This window comes from Chiroxiphia lanceolata, chromosome 5, assembly GCF_009829145.1.
Source record: "Chiroxiphia lanceolata isolate bChiLan1 chromosome 5, bChiLan1.pri, whole genome shotgun sequence".
NCBI classification, from domain to species: Eukaryota; Metazoa; Chordata; class Aves; order Passeriformes; family Pipridae; genus Chiroxiphia; species Chiroxiphia lanceolata.
The window spans coordinates 47,599,444-47,620,464 of NC_045641.1; the positions used below are offsets into that span (position 1 = coordinate 47,599,444).

The 21,021-nt window shown below is 36.8% G+C and overlaps 1 protein-coding gene and 1 long non-coding RNA gene across 3 annotated transcripts in view; both read right to left on the reverse strand.

Moving 5' to 3' along the window:
• ANKS1B (ankyrin repeat and sterile alpha motif domain containing 1B) overlaps positions 1-21,021 on the reverse strand; it is a 418,757-nt gene that overhangs the window by 215,239 nt on the left and 182,497 nt on the right.
• LOC116787670 lies at positions 6,784-8,312 on the reverse strand. 2 transcript variants are annotated; one of them, XR_004357371.1, is made up of 3 exons: positions 8,222-8,312; positions 7,938-8,098; positions 6,784-6,895 (listed from the first exon to the last, which is right to left on the reverse strand). It is a non-coding gene; the product is annotated as an uncharacterized LOC116787670 (long non-coding RNA). The 2 variants fall into 2 exon arrangements; XR_004357372.1 differs by lacking the exon at positions 6,784-6,895 and adding an exon at positions 6,909-7,025.

Here is a 21,021-nt window from a genome sequence, read left to right on the forward strand (position 1 = left end):
TCAGGAGTTGAACTTGATGATCCTTTTGGGTCCCTTCCAACTAGGCATATTCTGTGATTCTCTGATTCTGTGAACTTAAAGTATGAAAAACTTCAAACAGAATAATATAATACTAGTCCTATATTTTTGCTAAAATAGGCAACTTTATTAAAAAAAAATATTTCTTAGCTTTTAATAATTACCCATATCTGACACTGGTGTCTTTTTATTGTTGCATATTTCTGTCACAAATTTCAAGAAAACTGATATAAATATTTCCACTGAGACTCAGTAGTAATACATAAAATGTAATATTTTATGTATTAATTTCTGCCTGTTTTATAAACATATCACAATAATTCTTGGTCTTTTGAATACTGCTAGGCATTGAAAAAAAACCATTTCATTAAGTTGCTTATACTAATGATCAGTGTTCTGATTGGTTAAAATTAACTTTAAATCTACAGATATATAGGAGAAATTCAGACTCTCCATTTCTATTGTGTTCTATATCCTAACTTCATCATATGCTATTGAACACTAAATAAGATTCTTATTTCTATTTGTTTCAGCCAACTTAACTGGTACTAAGAAATTATATGACATACAATTACATCGCATAGGTCTCTAGTCAGTGAACAGTCATTTAATGATACCAGTTTTGCTCTCTCACAAGCATTTGAGTAAGCCTTCTGAGAAGAGACTTTAAGAAAGAGGGTGGGGATACAAGGGAGAGTTAATAGGGGAAGCTCAAACTCTTGGACTGAATCCCAGTGGAGAGAATCTTTCTGCTTATAAATTAGAGGTTTTTTTGGTTTTGCAAGTACATTTATTTTTGTAATCATAAATAAGAAAAAAGCCAATAGAAAGAAATCTTGCTTCCTCACCAGATACTGCTTTTCTTACCACTTTATCTTTTTACTTGTAAATAGTATCATAAATACCAAAACATAAACAGATGTCATTTCTACATAACTTTAGTGTTATTACAAGTGCACGTACAGCTTATCCATCTGAGTGGATTACTTCTGAAAATCACTGTGATACTGCTGTATCTGTGTTACATGGAAAACATTTACATTTGTAACTACAAATAAATTCAGTTCTGCCATAATCTGAAAGCTACAGATACATATTGCTATTATCACCAGTTTATATACAACCAAACTGGTATTTAGGCAGCAGATTGCAATTCAATCAGCTATTTATTTTCACACTGATGCACCACAGCACAGTTGCTCGTGGTACATATATAGAACTCTATGGAATACCATTTCTCACTTTCAGTATTTGAGAGTTATAATTTACAGATGCTTCATCAAACTCACATAATTTTTTTCTGAATCTGACTCCAAGACTGCGGAGCACATTAAGAAAATCAGAGGCATACTGAATACTGTGAATTTTGCATTCATGTAAAATTGGAAATCATCTTATTCACATTTACATCTCAAGAGATTCCATGTTCAAAACTAAAGTACATTCAGGAGAATAACAGTTGTTAATAATACTAATGAAAAGAGTTGTAATAGACAAATTATAATGACAGAGCTAGATCTTTCACAGGCATTGCTGTTGCCATGGCACAAGTTTCTAATGTAAAATAAAAATCCACGAGAAAATTGTTCTATAGCTATGGTAACAACTGTATTGTGACACATGCAGTATTAATCTATTCAAGTTCTGCTTTCATTTGATCCAAAAAGATGTTTTTAGCATCACACTCTGCACATGTGTAATATTTGCCCCAAAATGTATTTTCAACTCCCTTTTCTCCACATTCAGTTGATTGATAAAATGAACAGTCAAAACTGAGTAATATTTGCAGACTATCTTCTTAGAGAAGAATGGTAAGCAAAGAAGTCTTCTTATTTGCATAGTAAAGATTGCTCTGGAGACACTGGAATACCTTCAGTAGTGAGGATATCAGTTGTATTGCCAAAGTAATACAAAATGGGATGATCAGCAAGAAAACGTGTAAGACAGAAAATTCATAGTATTTAGAAACTGAAGTAGCGATATTCAGGAAGGCATTATTTCACACAGCAAACAACATGGTGCTTTGACCAAGCCCAAGCTCTTTGATGACAATATGTTGGCTGTTGGTATCCTAGATGAGGCAGAGCAATGTTTTCTCACTCTAGTAAAAATTACAGCAAGGTACCACAGACCTATGTGGGAGATATAACAACACGATTACTAAGCAACTAATGAAGAATGTAGGTTTCTGTCACCAGCAATAACACAGAAAAGGAACAATAGTGTCCAGCCAGATTACAGTTTCTTCTGCTTCTTCCTAAATCTAAAGAAACCCCCAGAATGTGGTTGGTAAGGTTGGTGGTGGTGGTCTCCAGGCTCTGCGCTCAGGTTCCAAAATTGCCAGCTTCTCAAAAAACATATAGTCCTTTAGAAATCACACTGAGTGTCTCTGTGGGTTATGTGTTTGCCCTTACTAGCTTCACAACCTCCAATACACCCTCTTAACATCACAGTCTGAACTTGATTGTGTACTGAAGGGTTTTGCTGCCTCACTAGCTGTACCTTCATATTTTCACTGTCCACATTTTACTCATCTGTTTCACAATGACCTATTAGGAACAGAAAAGTTGAGAAAGATTTCAGGGGAAAGATATCTCCATATGGCGTTTTCTGCACATTGCTTGCCAATCACTAATGAAGAAAAAAAGCTTTCAGTGAGGAAGGATATTAGTCAGTAATTACTGCTAATTCTAATCACATTATAATACCCAAATATAGTTCTTGCCCAAATTTTCAGAAATAGCAGTGTAATCTGGTAAAAACAGAGTTAATTTTAACTCCTATTAAGCTGTTTTGACTCTTCTGTACATTTTCAGAAATTTGTTTGGATATACATATATTCTGTACTTGAGGAGGACATAAATGTAACTTTTGCATCAATCACACAAAGGGTTAAGCTTTTACTGCAAAATTCAACATAGACAAAAATAAAGAGCTGCAGCTGCCACCTCCATAATGCCGTTTCCATGAGAATTTCTTTCTATGTGACTATATAAGGCATGGTTCCTAGACATCTTAATGACAGACAGGCTCTCACGAATCACCACATTTTACAGCACAAGAGTCTGCCTTATACCCCCACATTAAAATAAGAACCGTTCAGAAAACTAAAATGTTAACATGTTTATGGACTAAAAATGTCAGACAGATAAGATAATGGTCAACATCCCTCAGGTGAAACACTGGACAAATTCAATACACTTGTTCAAGCTAAAATTCTACTGGAATATTTCAGTTCTACCATGCACCAAAAATAATAAAAAAACCCAACTCAGTATTTCTTTGTAACTTTCAGTTAATCTTTCAGAAGAATTTTCAAGACATGAATGGAAACAGATGTAAAACGTAATTTTGCAGAAAGATCACATATACTTGCATTGAGAAATTCTGTAGCGATCTCTTCTTGCAGGAGAAAGTTAGCAGTTGAGTGGGTAGTGGATGTGCTCAGAAAGTACATGTTCATTTGACAACGTAGTACAGCAGGGAAGAGGAAAACTGGGTGACAATAACCAAAACCAGTGCAAAGTACTATGAACGTGACAGATGAGCTCTTGAAACCATATCCTTTTGTGGAAGACTGTAATGAAACCTCATTAAATGTTCCACTCTTGATATTTTACACACCAAATGCAGAGAAGGAATTGCAAGTTCCCACTCCACTAAGTGGGAACGAAACTTACTAATATTCAAGACAAAAGACACTGGCAAAATAATGGATGATTTTTAGAATAATGTTTCTAAAAGGAGACATTGTTCATCAATTTCATTTGAAAGGAAGGGTTTGTCCAAGTAAAAATTCAGTTTCCCCAAGCATGAGACAAAAACAGAAAACAAACAATATATGTTTTGTCCTTTGCTCTGATCATACATTTCTCTTTTCTAACCTTGGTAAAGAATGTTTCCAATCTGAGCAGAATTTTAAGATACTTCAGCTTACCTCTCTTCTCCTCGTTCCACATACAAGCTGTGTTTCAACTTACATTTTAAATCCAGAAAGAGTGGAACTGGTACTTTCCTAAGACATAATGTAAAATAAAGGCCTTCTGCCCCAAGTGACCTCATTTAGCTTTTGCTAAATCTCTTGTTAGGCTGTAGAAACAAAGCTGTAGGGACAAAGAGTGTATAAAAATGAAGAATGTCTAAAAAATATCTCTGGCTGTAGAATTTCAGTCCAGTTCTAGATGTAGGTACATACACAGTCATGGAAGATTACATCCAGAACTGAAAAGTTTTTCAACTCCAAGTGGAATATGTACTGAAATTTTATATAATTGCTCACGTGTAACTGTTTTTAAACTAATGACTAAAAATCATAGTCTTTTAGTTATAAATACCGAGTGGGGAAAATGTAAGAACAAAAAACACATTACCCACATCTATTTTCTCCTAATGATTTATTTGGGGGTTGCAAATGTAAGAGGATAACCACATAAATTCTTTTGAAAAGTATTTACAAAACATAAATTATCTTTAAAAATTAAATCTACACAATTATGTGCAAAATGATTTATCTAAGAATAATAACTTTCTAGAGGCAGACTGGGAACCTCTAAAAGTTGTTTACTTTTCACAAATAACTGCAGTTGCTTTAAAAAGTAATGTTACACACAAAGATGCTTAAAAGCAGATTTTGTGAAAAGAATATAAGAGATTCAGGTGACTATACACAGACATATGGCCATTTTAGACGGTATAGGATATCCAAGGTGATGGCAAGGGCTGACAGATGTGACCTACAACTTGGAAACTTGTGTCTTTCTGGTGAAGTAGCAAGAGGCCAGAAACAGTAGTGTGTCCAAGTTGTTCTAAACATCTCTTTCGGCACTTGAATTTTTTCCTAGAAGTCAAATGGTAGCAGACAAGGAGTACTGATGGTAGTACCATGTAGACAGTACACCTCAAAGAATCCATTACTGTATAATAAATAATTGCATATGTGCATGGACCCCACCTTCAGATGACTCACGTCCCCTTACACCTTAGATAGGAACTGACAAATTGTTAGCATTTTAAGTAATGATTGCTGATACTTCTACCAAAACAGCATTCACGTTAAGAAGCCAGATCACCTGAGTGATACAGAGTATGAAAGGTTGGCTGACCCCAGATATCAGCTCAGGACATTTTGGAAACAGATATGCATTTGGGACAATAAATTAACCTGCTGTGAATTAACTATGATTGCTAGGAGAGTCAATGTGTAGCTTTATTAAGCTATCAGGATGCACAAAAGCACTTGCTCAATTTCAGATATAGTTATAGGAAAAAGAAGCATCAGACTGCAGTAGCACAGAGATGGAAAAGCAGTGAATGAACTTGGAAGACAATTACAAACTTTCGTGCTCCATCACAAATGACACTTTATTAAGTTTTCTCACTACAGAAATACAAATAAATAAATACAAATATTATTATGAAAAAATGTATGAATCATAAACTAGTTGTGGGACAGAAGCTCCCACAGAGACAGAAAGGCACAGTTTAATGCGATTAAAGCCCCTCTTACACAACTGGTTGAAAAGTCATGCCACACAAGTTCTACACATTGAAACCCTGAAGGATTTATCTTCTGTTAGGATCATATGAAAGTTAGAGGACGGTTTCATCTACTGAATAGCTGTGGCAACAGAAAACATTACCACTCACCCTGCTGCTCTTCAGATAGAAGGTATCATTGAACAGCTCCACAGCAAGAGCTGCTGTAAGAATGGACTCTAATCTGCTTATAGGGCAAATCAACTGCCCCAGCTTGGGTAGAGTAGTTGAGTTCTTGTTTATTTTGCTTGGGTTGGATTAAAAGTTCTCTCAGAAACTCTTCTGCTGAAGCCAGATCTGGGGACAGCCTATGAAAGAAGTGCAATGACAAGGAGGTGCTGGTAACATCTTCAGTTGCTTACACAGAATTCTGCCATTCTTGAAAGCATGATGCTTCTCTGCAATATAAAGGTCAGCTCTCCTCTCTGAAATACAGCAGGTAGATATCCCCTTAAGGCACCAAATAGCTCTGCTTTTCAAATATGTTATACATACTATGAATGACATTTTCTTAGATACATGTAATAATTTGCATGATGACAATAAATATTAGCATGATCTAATAAAGAGGAATAATTTACCAAGCTAAAAGGATTTAAGATGGTACAGCTTTCAAAAACATCCTCCAGACCAATAGAAACACATAAAGTTGAGAGTGTAGGAACTGTAAAGAGGAAAACAGAAAGTTTTTCTGAGCCTAAGGGATCAGAAAATACATTAATATTAGTGGGAATTATCACATTCTAGTCCTGTAATTAATATACCAAATTCTGTTCTGGTAACAATCTAGTCAAAATCTCAGGAAAAATAGATTGTAGGAAACTCTTCCTTACCAGAGAACCCCACCCAGTTGTTGGCACATCTTTAACAAGTAAATGAAACTTTCTTACTAGGTAATTTTATACTTTGGATTTGGAAAACAGTTATATAGAGAGTTATCTACTTCTTATCTACAATGCCAGAAGAAATAAATGTTTCAAGATAGGTTTTAACAAGTTCATCAGGTCCTTAAACCAGATACATCTGAAGCAAGGCAGGCCTAGAATGTTATTACTGCTTCATTCTGCTTTATTTTTTTTATGTTTCACTTGGTATGGGGAAGACGGATGAACAAACATCAATAATTATGTTTATTTGTGAACTAAGAACTCAAATCAGTCAGATCTGATCTTCCTATCATGTATTTCTGATATTTAAGCAAGTGTGCTTCCATTTCACCTGAGGAACAGATCAGGTAAGAACAGATCACTGTGATCCTGTTTTGTAGATACACAGATGGGCAGAATCTCCATCAACAGGGAAGTTCCATGCAAATACAAGGTGAACAGATATCATACTCCTCCTGCAGACAGAGTTGTGAATTCTATTTTGGTTTCACAATCTCATTACAAGGGATTCCCATTTTCAATTGGAAACATCATAAGAAGTTGAGGAAGATTTTACTTGCTACAACAGATTCTTCAGAGAAAACTCTGACAAAGGGCAGGAAATTGCAATTAGGAGAGCTCAAAAATTGCATGGAATAGTCCATATTTATGAATTGTAATATGCATCAGCTTAAAGTGACAGCCTTTTCAAAGGAGGACTATATATCTAAGAGGATAGAGGAGAGGCAAAAAAGTAACACAGATTTTCTAAAAGCTTTGTAAAGCCATGACTGCTATTCAGAGGCTACTATGAAATGTACACTTGTATGAATGTGGAAAAATAATTAGGAGATCATCTAAGTCTTTTATTTTTATTTAGAAGAATCCCTTCAAAATCTTTGTACAATAAACCAGCAGCTAGAAGACTTGTATTTGAAACAATTTGGTTAGCTCACCATCTACTTCAAGATTCAGAGAGCTGAGAATGCACCACTTTATTTCTAATCCAGGGGAACATTAGGATCTTCTCTAGTGGGGGGGCCATAGAAGATACTTGGAATTCCTTGGTACTGAAACCAGCAAACAGTGACATTCTGTTTGCAGTGATGCATTTGTCTATTGGCCACACCAGAATTTTGTACATGGCAAATATTGCCTGCAAAGGTATTTGAGATACCATCTGCCCTTTAGGTATAACAGTCCTCCATTCTTCTGGCTCTGATCACTCTGGTCAGTCAGGAGAGAGATGGTTCATCCCATTTATGGTGTGCTTCCTGACTCTGGAGTTCATGTGGGTAAGGTGAAAGACTGTGCTGCATTTCTCTCAGCTTCCCTCACTGAAAGCTTAGAAATGCTGCTTATTCATTTCACATGACAACAAACTTCCAAACCTCAGTATTTTTCAAAGGCATTTTCCAAACAATGATTTCAAACATACCCCAGTATTGGATGGTAGAGTCAAAATGTTGGAGCTTTTAGGAACTCTTTCTATTGTTTCTGTTCTGGAAAGGTACTTACTTTTGGCAGGTATATATTAATTTTGGTGAGAACGGCATGGTTCAAACTGTCCCTTCTGGAATCCGTGTTTTCAGCTGTTCCAGAAAAAAGGTCTGAGCTTTTGATTCAGCTGCCTAGTACACACTCCTTTCCTGCCCCTCTCTACACTCTGCTCCTTTACCCTGCTTAGCCCCAAAGAAAAGAGAAGTTAATAAAACCGACAGAGTGGCCAAGTTCTTAATCAGTCATACATACAAGACGAGCTCAAAGCTTTTGCCCGGTCCCAGAGATCTGATATCACTGACATAAGTGAAACATGGTGGGATGAGTCCTGCGACTGGAGAGTCCTGTTGGATTGTTACAGGCTCTTCAGGAGAGACAGGCAGGGCAGAAGCAGAGGGGTGGCACTGTATGTAATAGAAGGGTTAGAATGCATGGAGCTCACAGCTGACAATGACACAGTTGAGAGCCTCTGGGTAAGAATCAACAAATAATTTGTATGTCATCGTGGGAGTCTACTACAAACTTCCCAGCCAGGACAACAAATTATTCTCTGAGGAAATAAAGGACATTTCCAAGTCAACTGCCCTTATCCTTCTGGTTGACTTTCCTTGCCAGAATTTTACTGGGAGCATCAAAGAGGTGCTACAACCTGGGGCAGAAGATCCCTAAAAAACCAAGATAACAACTTTATGGAACAGGTCCTAAGGGAGCTGACTTGGCAAGATGACCTCGTTGATCTGCAGCTTGTCAACAGAGTGGATCTCGTGAGCAAAACTGAGACTGGCAGCTATCTTAGCCACAGTGACCACAAAGTGATTGAGTTTGAAATCTCTGTTGACAGGAGGAAAAGTGCCAGCAAAACCTCTACTCTGGGCATGAGGAGAGCAGACTTCAGGCTGCTCAGGGAATAAGTAAGTAAAGTTCCCCAGTACAGTCTTTTTTTCGGGTGTCGGAGTCCATCAGTGCTGGTCACTTTTCAAACATCGCCTCCTAAGGGCACAGGAGCAGACAATCCACAAAAAGTCAAGCAGAAGTAGTCAGGTAGAAAGCCGGCTTGGCTGAGCAGGGATCTTCTCTTGAAAATAAGGAAGAAAAGGAAGGTGTATGCCCAGTGGAAGTAAGGTCAAGTAACATGGGAAGAATTCACAGATGCTGCCTGCTGCTGTAGGAAGAAATGATCAACTCCCAATCAACCCTGAACTTGTGCAGGATCTGCCACTCCAGTTGGATCCCTATAAATCTACGGGGCCTGATGGGATTCATCCAAGAGTCCTGAGAGAGCTGACAGATGTCATCACAAAACCACTTTTGAGGATTTTTGAGTGGTCTTGGGAATCCAGAGAGGTCCCAGCTGAGTGGAAGCTCACAAACATTGGCCCAGTTTTCAAGAAGGGCAAGAAGGAAGACTGCGGAAACTCCAGGCCAGTCAGTCTCAGTTCAGTGCCTGGTAAAGTTATGGGGAAGATTATTCTGGGAGGTACTGAAAAACACCTGCAGGACAATGTAGTCATTGGTCACAGCCAGCACGGCTTTGTGAGAGGAAAGTCCTGCTTATCAAACCTGATTTTATGACAAGGTAACCCACCTAGCTGATCAAGGGAAGCCAGTTGATGTAATCACTTTGGATTTCAGTAAAACTTTCGATAATGTCTCTCACAGGATCACCCTGGACAAAATGTCCAGCACACTGCTGGATAAACACATCATGCCATGGGTGAGCAATTGGCTGCCAGGTCGAGCACAGAGGGTAATAGTGAATGGGGTGACATCAGACTGGAGACCTGTCACTAGTGGGGTTCCACAGGGCTCCATCTCAGGCCCTGTGCTCTTCAACATCTTCATAAATGACTTGGATGCAGGACTGGAAGGGATATTAAGCAAGTTTGCAGAAGATACAAAACTGGGAGGAGCTGCTGACTCCCTTGAAGGTACAGAAACCCTGCAGAGAGACCTTGACAAATCAGAGGACTGGGCAAGCGTCAACCATATGAAGTTCAACAAGGGGAAGTGCCGAATTCTGCACCTGGGATGGGGCAACCCTGGATATACATACAGACTGGGGAATTAGATGCTGGAAAGCAGTGCCACAGAAAGGGACATGGGGGTTCTGGTTGACAGCAAGTTGAATATGAGTCAGCAGTGCCCTCGCAGCCAGAAAGGCCAGCCATGTCCTGGGGGCATCAGGTAAAGCATCGCCAGCCAATTGAGGGAGGGGACTGTCCCACTCTGCTCTGCACTGATGCGGCCTCACCTTGAACATTGTGGCAGTTTTGGGCACTGTAACATAGGAAAGATCTTGAGCTCTTAGAGTGTCCAAAGGAGGGCAGTGAAGATGGTGAAGGGCTTTGAGGGGAAGCCGTATGAGGAGCGGCTGAGGTCACTTGGTCTGTTCATCCTGGAGAAGAGGAGACTGAGGGGAGACCTCATTGCAGTCTACAACTTCCTCGTGAGAGGAAGAAGAGGAGCAGACACTGATCTCTTCTCTGTGGTGACCAGTGTCAGAACCCAAAGGAATGTCCTGAAGCTGTGTCAGGAGAGGTTTAGGTTGGATATTAAAAAGAGGTTCTTCACCCAGAGGGTGGTTGGGTACTGAACGGGCTCCCCAGGGAAGTGGTCACATGACCAAGGCTGAAAGAGTTTAAGAACCATTTGGGTGATACTCTCAGTCATGTGGTGTGACTTGGAAATGGTCCTGTGCAGGCCCAGGAGTTGAACTCGATGATCCTTTAGGATCCCTTTCAACTCAGCCTATCCTGTAATTCTGTGTTACATACACAGTAGGAGAGAACAGATTTATGGTTTTCTCATATGTGTTGTTCTGTAACTTGGGTGTTGTCTCTTACTTACACAAATTAATACATTTGTACTGTGTTTAACACTCAACACAGAGTATTGCTAAAGTGCAGTGTATTTCTAAACTGGGGCTTCTACCTGCCCCTAAAAATTGCTACACAAACCACTGCCTTGTATCTATTAAACTTCAGGCCCCCTGCTCTTGTCCCTTTCAAGAACTCTTCTACAAAAGTCACCTTTTTGGTCCACTGCACACAGCACGTTACATGCTTTGGCTCTCAGTGTTACTTTTAAGGCGATTTGTGGAAATACAAGTCCTTTCTTAACAAACCTTCAAAGATATCAAATAGCCAATTCCTGTCTTTCATGTGCTGGCAATTATTATTGTTTTGCTATTTTCACTTCTACTGAGAAGTTATGTAGCAGAATTTAATTGCTCCAAGTTCTTATGACTGAAAGGGATTGTAAAACAACTGTGTATTCCAACTACATTCTCAGCTGTAGAAAAATTAATATTGGTATACATAATGTTGTTGAAAAAACCAATTCCTTTCACTGCCTCAAGGCCACTGATGCTACTACACAGATTGGTGCAGGTTCAGGATTGACTGGTTCTGAAATAACACTGATTTTCCCAGTGTTTTCTTTGATTAAGTTTTGCTCTGCCAAGTCTTCTAACTTACCAAACACACCCATGAGAACTGAGTATGCAGAAGTAGTTCATTAAGTCAGTCGTAATTAAAAAATAATTGCAGAGAAAATATTACAATTGTTTTAATTAGCATATTCTTCATTTGGAATAAACTGGAAATCAGATGACCATGGTCTCCTGAGAAATTTACATCATTATTTGCTTTCTTTATAAAAGCAAGCAAGCATCACTAGCATATCAGCACATAGCATCATCACTAGCAACATATCAGCACTGTAAGAGAAACCAGAACATAGACTGATAGCTGATTTCTTTGTTCTTCTTTTTTTTTAGCTTTTATTGTTAAAATAATGAGAAATTACCATGAAAAATTTTTAAGCACTTTTCTGATTAAAAGTGGGCTAACAACATCTTCTGTAATAACAGAAGAGAGAGGAAGGGAAGAGAGAGAGAGAACAGAGAAAAAGAATGAAGCCATCCTGATGACCACAGATTCTAAACCCAGAAACTTCTGATGAAATTTTCAAATTACAGTTGGTCCTATAAAGGACCATTGCACCATTGCATAATTTAATGTGCAATGTGTTTTTATGTGGTTTTTTTTAAAGTAGTTTTTTAAAATCTCATGAAGATACAAAGATGAAATGCCATATATTTAGTCAATACTTCTTTCCTGAAAGCACTTTTATGGAACAACCTAACATAAAGAAGCACAGTCAAAAAATTAAGTCAAGATGGTCACTCCTGGAATAGGCTGCCTTGAAAATTATAGTATTATTAGTACTTCAGATTATGTTATTTAATTATTCTGCCTATCTGCACCAACCTAAATGAAAGAATGCTGATGAGGGTGGTGGGAATAAACGACATGCACTAGGTATTTCCAAGGAGAATGACAGGAGTTCTTAAATGAACAATGTGTTAACCCCAGTTAACACATAACTGAATTTTCTTCAAGATGGAAAACAAAGCATTAAGCTATGAAAATCTTCTCTGCTCAGAGAATAAAGGGTGAGACAAAATTTAAAGTAATTGGGATAGCTACAGTACTGGTAAACAAAGAGTAAATCTGCACAGAGGGTTTTCTGAAAGCAGCTTCCTTTCTTTCAGCCATAACTTGGACAAACCTAAAAAAACCCACAAACCATCTACACATATATGATGATATGCCGTGTGTTTCCAAATCAAAATTAACTCCACAGATATGAAAATTGACCAGTGAAGTTTAAAAGTAAATCTTAAATGGAACTTGACTTAGGTTTACCTTCCCTCACAGTCAGACTATCAATATAATGACTAAAAGTCTGCAATTTGTAAGTGCCTTCAAATTATCTCTAATCAATCTGAACTTCAACTGTTTTTGTCATTTTCCAGAAGCCCGACATGCAGCAATCACCACAAAGATGTACAGAAGTTTCAATCAAAGTAACTGCCTGCTTAATAAAAATGGCATCTTTCTTCTACTTCAGTTAAATCATACCTTATATTAAAACCAACACAGCAATGTTTACCACACGAAAGACAGAGATTCAGCATAAATCAGTAATTTCCAAGGTCTGATACTTTTTGACAGTTTTTGAAGTCAATTAATTGAGGAAGACTATTGAAATAGAAAGGCCATCACACTTGTATGACTTTACTTCACAATTCAGAGGTGAAGGGCTAATGAGTAATATTTTTCCCCTGCATGGCTAATCCTATAAGAACTGTGGGAAAGTAAGAACTCTGAGCTTTGTGGTATGAATTCTTCTTAATTTATCTTGACAGTTAGAAAGACTGATTCAGAGCAAGTAAAAATATTTCATCTTCATTGTGGGGGTGGAAGTATTGCTATACACCAAGATGTGAGAGGTGTATAGTGAGGAGGTGATTTTTCTTCTCTACTCCACTCTGATGAGACCCCACCTCAAGTACTGGATCCAGTTCTGGAGTCCTCAGCACTGGACCTGTGGGAGTGGGTCCAAAGGACAGCCCCAAAAATGATCAGAGTGGTGGAGCACCTCTCCCATGAAGACAGGCTCAGAGAGTTGGGATGGTTCATCCTGGAGAAGACTGCAGGGAGACATTATTGTGACCTTTCAATAATTAAAGGTGGATTATAAGAAAGATGGGGACAGAATTTTTAGTACAACCTGTTGCAATAGGTCAAGTGGTCACGGTTTTAAACTAAAAGAAGGTAAATTCGGACTAGATATAAAGAATTTTTTATGAGGGCGGTGAAACACTAGAACACATTGCCCAGAGAGGTGGTGGATGCCTCATCCCTGGAAACATTCAAGATCAGTTTGGACAGGGCTTTGAGCAATCTGATATAGTTGTAAAGGAGCTGGACCAGATGACCTTTAAAGGCACCTTTCAACACAAACGTTTCTATGAATTTTAAAGGTAGGCATCAGACAAAGGTTCTTAGCTGGCTAAAGTGGACTAGAGTTTATGGCAATGCTGGCCTGTCTTTTTCTGAAGCTGACAGGTGTACACTGTCTTTTAAAAGAACACATAGAGCAGTTGATAACTCAAAATCATAAATTTGGGATCAGAAAGTGCCATTGCACCTGTCCTGCATATAAGAGCATAAAATAAGGAGGTTCATCTCCCTGAACAATACATCTGACACTAAAGACACTAAATACAAAAATTAGTTTTCAGTTTTAATCACGGGATGGTTCTTTCACAAATTAGTATTTGTTGAAGTATTTTTAAAAGGCAAAGCCCCTACAAACTCGCTTAATTTCTATTTTACACTCCATTCATATATCCAATATACCAAAAAAGCTGCTTGAAGATATTAAAAAAAAAAAAAAAAAGAAGAGCTAAAATGCCTGAGAAATAAAAAATATTCCAGAATAATGAGCTAGGAAAGGAGAGAGGGAAAACACAGAAGTAGAAGTCAAGGGAGAAGTCTGAATTCCAGGAAACTATGACCAGAATTGCACTGCTCAGGAAGTGCTTTCACTATTCTTGCTACATCTGCCTGTCCTGTCAGGATACTCATTTGATCAAAATATTGAATTTAGACATATCTGTCTTTCATTTCTGCTGTGTTCCTTGCCCATATTTTTTATCACAGCCACTTCAATTCTAAATTACTGCCCAGATACAAGCTGAGGTTTTCAAATATTTGTTGACTGGACACTGCTCAGTTTGCTGTCGCTCTATAGATGAAGTGAATTGCATGGAGTTTTTAGTTGTACTCTGTACTTTGCCTGAGGTCAACCATGTTTAAACGCAACTTTTCTTACACGAATAACAATTACATTATTTTTGGTATTACATTTGATTTTCTTGCTTTAATTAAACCTACAGATTTGTCATAGACAATTTCTGGACTGTCATAATAATGTCCTCAGTATCACAATCATGACACACACAGGAAAACTGATGAAAAAATCAAGGTCAAATTTACAGTAGCTAAAGTACCTTTGAAAAACTATATATTGATTCAATTATAAAGAATAGAATAATCCAAAATATCTTTTAGTTACTAATTTTAGATAGTTTTTCTTTGCTATCACAATTATGACAGACATATTTTTTTTAATTAAAGCTTCCTCAAATATTTAGCTGTATCAATAGCGACTTTTCTTAGTATATTCCATACTCACTCAGCAATCCTTTCAGCTATGTCATGTGGGAAGCTCAGCCATGCTGTTCTTGAGTTGTAATCCAGGTTGTAAAATCAATGTTATTGTTAAACAAAGATAACCTTCAGTCACGAATCCAGAATTTTTTCAAGGTCATCAAAGACACCTTCTCAGTCCTTATGTATTTATTTCTTTGCTGTGTCACAATATGGCCTGTGCTTTGACTCCTGAAGAAGAATTAGTATACTCATGGGCCTCAGATCAAAATTTTCAGTCCCAAGTGTTTTTCTTCTTCTTCATTCACTTACACATGAAAACAAACAAAGAAACAACATCCCAAACCCTAAGAAACAGTACAAAGCTCAAGAAGGAAAAAGCTGGAAGCCAAGCTTCTGGCATAGCTGGAAGTAGATACCAAAATCATAGCTGATCTCTGGACCAGCACAAGGAGAAATCACCACTTTGGGGCCTTGAAGAAAAATCATCAACAATTTCAAAATTATCTGAAAAACCAAAGGCAAAGGAAGCAAAGTTCAACCAAACAACAGCCTGAATAGAAGACAGAAGGGATCAAAGAGAAGGAACAGAATACCAAAGGTATTTTTAATCTGTTTCATGAATCCATGCCTTTCTTGTGAGGAGGTAGCCTACAGGGGACATAAAAAATATTCAAAAAATCCAAAACACACATGCCCATTACTAAATAGACTTATATTTGCCATCACAAATGTTTTAAATTGAAAAATAATCACACACTTACAGAATCTACTTTTCCTTCTACTAATTTTACAGGGAGAACTCTAACCTAAAAATGTTAAATTTCATCCCAAATCCTCATGAGATTACAAAAGCATTCATGGAAATTATGCACCAAAGAAACAGATGGGGATGGAGGGAAAAAAGGAAAATAGCTTAAGCAGGTAAAGAAGTCACTAGGTTCTATTACTTTAAAGAATATTACAAAATCTTAGGATGACTTTTAGCCTTTTCACAATGCCTTTCAGCCCTTTGAGAAAAAGATTATTTGATGAGCTATGAAATTACATACCTTGTCTACTGCATTCTTCAGAAAATGGAAACACTGCTAATATGCAGATCCAATGTTTGTGATAGAGTACAAGAAAAGTTTGGAAGTGTTATGCCTGAGATCATTATTGTTCTGCTTCATCTGCAACTTCAAAGCCTGTTAATACAATCAGGCTCCCACATATTTACATAAATGGGTAAACTACAGACTTCTTTCTCAATTTCATGGATAAACACTTATGATTGATTTGAAAGCGTTAGTCATAACTGAGTACTAGATGTAGCTATCGGCCCTCATACACTCCCAACAGCACTAAACCATACTAACGTAAGGATATCATGCACAGCCTTTACTGTAGCACTCGCGACAGTATCAAGAGCACTCAACTGACAGCTGTGATCTTAAGAGACACCAAGAATAATTTTTTAGATGTGGTACATCTTCTCTCACATCCCACTCCAATGACACATCTGGCATAAAAGGCACCACTCTCTACAGTGGCCTCCAAGCGGTTGTTTCTCATAATTTTGTCTTCACCTTAAAGTTTTCAATCTTCTCACAAAAAAATCTCTTCCCACAATTTCAGTGAGAATACTGCAGATCTGTCAGTAAGTACATGGCAAATATTTGTGTAATAAATCTGCCATCGTGACAAATTTTCACTCTCCTAATTAAAAAGGAGTCTTCAAGGTAGTAACTGCTTTTGCTTGAGAATGTGGGAATGCACATGTGATACAGACTAGCTGAATAATAATGATTCTACTACAGTCAAAAATATGAAGGCATTCTGTGCTGCATTTTTTTTCACAGTAGAACATTCAAAACCTACTAAATCAACACTAGAATAAAGATTTTACATATTTAGGAAGAAACTTGATTTTTACACAAGCCACCGGAGAGGAATTGATTTTCTTGAAGGAGATCAATTATTTATTAGGATTTTTCAGACTGTCAAGAATTACATAAATCAAGAGATTAAGATATTGTTCATTTATTTTTGAAGTAGACATTTTTTGAAGTATGAAGAAAGAAAATTTGAACATAATTTAAGCTTCTAGTCTTGGTATCAAACTAAGGCTGAGTCATAAAATCACTTTGAAGACAGCTGTAATGATATAAAATTTACGGTGTACCAGCTGTTCACTGAGAGTATTCTGCTAAGAGATTGCCCATTCCAAATATAAATTCTGGTATAGCCAATGAAAAATCTGAACTACCTGACGTGGTAGTTTCCCTTCTACTAAGGGGAAATAAAGTTTTACACAACTCCTTCTAGATACAAAAGAGGATAAACTGACTTGGTTCATGAAACATAGATAATGTTTTCATTACCTAGTTTAATGGCAAATTTGCTTCTTGTCTGAAAGATTCTTCAGATGCTGGAAAAAAGTTTTAAAAAGTTCAATTTGTTGAAACTGCATTTAAGTATTAATACAAGTGTACAGTCTGCAGACATAAATACTTCAAAACTGTCATGTTTAATGGCTGCATACTTGCACACCTACAGAAAATCCATAAAAATCTTTTTATTTTAACTTATAACCAATACCTTTTCATCAAGTCCTCTCATCAGTATTTAACACTGCAGCCAAAACATGACAAGGGGGGAAAGAGGTGATATGAAAGGTCAGGAGAGAGGAATAAAAACAAAATTCCTTCAAGGGACATGAGATGTGACCACACTGCATTCACAACAATAACTACAGTGTTCTGTACAGAGCAAGACAGCTTAAAAAAACCTCCTACCTAGTTACAGAAACCTTGCAATATCATGAGAGTGCACTGAATAGACTGTGAAACTTGCTCCAAAACCAGAGTAAACTAGCCTATGCTATGCTGCATTTTAACACCAATTCTCAAGCTGGAGGCAGTTAAAGATGGCAAAATTCACAAGTTTTGCAGAAATATTCCAAATAATTTAAGTAAAATACTGGAGCTGCCAAGAAAGACTAAAGGAATTAGGTTTTGCCTCAATTTGCCTATTATGCACAGATACCTTTAAAAATACCAACCTTTATGTTTTTAATTGTCCACAAGAACAATGTTACAAATTATTAAAAGCAATTATTTTTCTTAATAGAAGACTGTCTAACTAAAGTAGTCCAAAGTAGAAACTGCTGTATTGTGATTCAGGAGTTACTCCTAGCCTTTTCAGTTGTTTACTAGGTGACATTCGAAAATCAGTTTAATATTAGTTAATAACACCAATCCTTCTAAAGGGTTTTAAGACCTGCTAATAAAAACAGCACTATATGAAAGCTAAGTATTATCACCATCTTTTAAGATGTTTATCAGACTTTACCATAAATCCTGAATTTTTCAGAAGTCCTTTAAAAATGCTTATCCTGTGGTTTTATACTTCTCTAGTGTTTGTAGGAAACTTTTTTAAGATGAAAGGAACTGAATATATGAGAAAACAAATTTAACTACAGAGTATACAAAGTGTCATATATATTGTAAATCGAAAAAATAGAGAATATTTTATAAAGCCCTGTGGCTATAAAAATGATGTGTTACTTCTAGGTACACATACTTCAAAAGAAAATGTGAAGTTTTTTGGTTATGGTTTAACTCTAGCAGAATGAATTTAAAATATTTAAAAGATCTAAATGATTAAATATTATTTTGCAAGACATGATTTTTCACACAGTATGATACGATGAATTTAAATCAGAAGCAGATGGTACCCAGTATTCTTACAATTGAGAAGACTGATATGTCAGATGAATCTACTGTTTTGTGCTGTTTAAGACAAACAGGCTCTCTAGGGTCTTTCAAAGCCATTTTTTACTGGAAGGGGAGCTAGAAATACAGTGTTCATTTAAAACGTTTATTTAGTGTGCTTGAAGCAGGCACACATAGAAAAGTACAGAGAAAAAACTGCATCAACAGTCTGCAATGCTGTCACTATTGCCAAGTTCAATTAAATATCTTGCCCTTTTATGACCTTTCCCACAGCAACCCATTTAGATTTTAGAGTTATATTCATCATCATTTTTTTGTAATAAAAACTGCATTCATATTCTTTAATGCTGGCAACCAAATCCTCCTGAAAATCCCCAAATTATCTCTGCAAATATAACTTCATTTCAGAAGATGTGACTGGCACACTAACAACAAACTATGACAGAGATGAGTACTTACCATACAGGTTTTTTTTTAAAAAAAGCAATTTTTATTTAAAAGAGACATTTTCAAGAAACTATCTTATAAGATTACATGTCTAGGTAACTAGGCAGTCATTGAGCTTACTGCCTAGAGCCTGATACGATTTAAGGTCACCTGAGTAACCTAAAGAATTAATTCTATAAGAAAAGTCACATCACCTGAGATTTTATACTGTTGAGAGAGCTAACCCTAGAAAATATGAGAGTTGAGAGACTCTCAATGCATCTCTGAAGCTACCATTTAAAACAGTATTCTTAATCTTCCCGCTGCACAGCTTCAGCTTCCCAAATGGGGTACCAACCCTATGCCCTGTGGCCTTTTTCTCCTTCTTGTTCCATATTATGATCCCAAACCATATCATCTGTCTCCTCCTCTCCTACACATTTCATCTTTCCAGAAACTGACTCTTTCCTATGCTTTCTTACACCTCTTATCTAACTTCCTCACCAAGGTAAGTGCACCAAGCAACAATGCTGCTTAGCTGTGTAACACGTGTTATCTGACTCTGAATACATCATAATGCAAAAATACAAGTTCAGGTCTGAGATACAGTCTTGTATCTCAGATTTGTCAATTTTTGTCTATTCAGTGTCCTCTCTCAGGACTAACAGGTCCTCACACAGGACCAGTACAGATGAATTGTTTCTACTTGCTGAATTGTTGGATTTATCTTCACATGTTCATTGTACAATCAGAAATATCGTTAAATGGCAACATGACTGACTTTTGTAGCATGGTATAAGAAATAATTAATACAAATACGTGTTTAAGAATCAGATATTGTTACACTACTACCACTATGATCATTAGTGTTAAAGATTATCAAACCATCTTACAAGTTGTTTATTTACTGAACACTGTCTATTTGTCTTTGGATTGAGGAGAATATAAAACTACTATTACTACTCAAGTAGGCTGGACATTTCTTATGTTAATTAATACTATTAAAAATTAAATTGTGGAAAACTATTTTTTTTTGTTCAAGAAGCAACAATGTATTTTGATTTTTTTTTTTTTTGGAGAAAAAGATCAGGTTTATACCTAAATATGCACACAGGTAACTTCATTCATTTGAACTGACCAGTTAATTTCAACTTACAAGTATGTGAGCAAGGCCACCTGTGTATGAAACTGGTACATGGACTAGTGTATCTCTAAAGACTGTCTTCTCCTGATACTAAAATAGCCACAGGTCTGGATTTTCAGTTTAGCTGTAAGTGTTACAGAAGACACATCACTTCCACCACCCCCATAAAGAAGGGAAATTTTATACAAGCAGAAAGCAAAATCATCATATACTTTTAGCAAAGGGGCAGTTTTCAAATAACAAATTACCTCTCTACACAGTTTTTTTGGTAGCAGACATGTTGAACAGGGATATGGCTTTTTAATACTCACACTCCATTTGGCTATGTAAGAAAAACTTGTAGAGAGTCCCTGCCACAGTGTTTTAATGTTCTGAGGACTGTAAAATGTAAAAATGTAAAATCTGGGGACTGTTACACTATAGATCATTGTGATGATGGAAGATGAGGAGGGAAAAATGTAACCCTCACCCTCAAACCCATCAGTTCTCCCTTTGGGTAGCAGAACTGTACACACAACAAGTGAGCTAAAAGCATCTGAGTTCCTTATCCACATGTACAGGAAAATTATGCTCCAATGAGCTAAAATCTCATTTTATTTTCTTCACCAGTAAAAGGAATAAAAAAGGAAGAAAATATTTCCTTTTTCCTTTCCCTGCATATAAGCATCTTCAAATACCTTCTTACTGCCTCAGGAAAGGAAATGTTAGTGTAAGAATTTCACCTTTTTCTATTTGATAAACTCAACACCCCCAAATATTTCTAATATATAATTACTCTGTTTTTCATATCATAG